Source organism: Geospiza fortis, unplaced genomic scaffold (genome assembly GCF_000277835.1).
Source record: "Geospiza fortis unplaced genomic scaffold, GeoFor_1.0 scaffold135, whole genome shotgun sequence".
Taxonomy (NCBI): Eukaryota; Metazoa; Chordata; class Aves; order Passeriformes; family Thraupidae; genus Geospiza; species Geospiza fortis.
In genome coordinates this window covers 64,441-65,413 of record NW_005054646.1, presented here as the reverse complement: position 1 = coordinate 65,413, position 973 = coordinate 64,441, and the positions used below count along the sequence as shown (strand labels likewise).

Here is a 973-nt window from a genome sequence, read left to right as displayed (position 1 = left end):
CACTGCCCACCCTGCCCTTCCCACCCTGCCCTGCCCACCCTGCTGTGCCCACCCCACCAGCATCCCCTCTCCTGCCATGCCAGCCCTGCCTCCAGCCCTGCCACCCCACTGTCTCACTACATTTTGGTTCCAGCCACGGCCTCAGCTTCTCCAGAGCCCCCAGGGAGAGGACAGCGTGCTGTGACCCAATGGAAGGTGACCCAGAAGGCTTCTGGGAGCCCCGAATTCTCCCTGGAACGCTGGAAATTCCTTGGCCCCAGCAGTTTGCATCTTGCCTCCACAGCCCAGCCAAGGCAGGTCCTTGCTGGTCCTCCCATCTGGGCGAGGCTGGAAGGTGATGCTGAAACATTTGGGGTCTCTTGTGCTCCTGCCACAGCCTCTCCCTGGAGGAGGAAGACCAAAAACGAGAGGTTTGGGGCAGATAACCTCTAACAGAGGTTTGGTTGGGATCTCGAGAGCAATTAAATTATCTCTATTCCTGCCCCTCTTCCCATCACTTGTCCAGGAGACAATAGAGAGCAGGAAATTAAGAGTGAACAAAGAGCCCCGCGCTGAGGCTGCCGAGCGCGGCCGGGAGCTCCTCGTTTTCACTTCGCCATCCCCTTCCCAAGGCGGATCTAAAGCCATCAGGTCCTGGAGCACCGGCAGAGTCGTTATCAGCCTCATTAATCTTTAGGAGGCAGGAAAAAGCTGCTTGTGCTGAAGAGGATGTGGGAATTAATGTCCCGGTAATAGCGGGAGAGGAGGGAGGGGCTGAAGGGGATCGGATCTCTGGGGTGTCCCGAGGAACGAGCCCAGCACAGGGGTTTGGTGCCCTGTGACCATCCCGGAGCTGTTTTACCCTCTCCTGGCTGGTTCCCGTGCCCAGCACAGGGGTTTGGTGCCCTGTGACCATCCCGGAGCTGTTTTACCCTCTCCTGGCTGGTTCCCGTGCCCAGCACAGGGGTTTGGTGCCCTGTGACCATCCCGGAGC

The 973-nt window shown here is 59.2% G+C and overlaps 1 protein-coding gene across 1 annotated transcript in view; it reads right to left on the bottom strand.

The window, feature by feature from the left end:
* SSTR2 (somatostatin receptor 2) overlaps positions 1–165 on the bottom strand; it is a 2,926-nt gene extending 2,761 nt beyond the window's left edge. Inside the window, exon 1 of the mRNA XM_005430520.2 lies at positions 121–165. The gene's annotated coding sequence lies outside the window, so the exon portion shown is untranslated. The remainder of the gene's footprint in view (positions 1–120) is intronic.
* Positions 166–973: the final 808 nt, after the last annotated feature.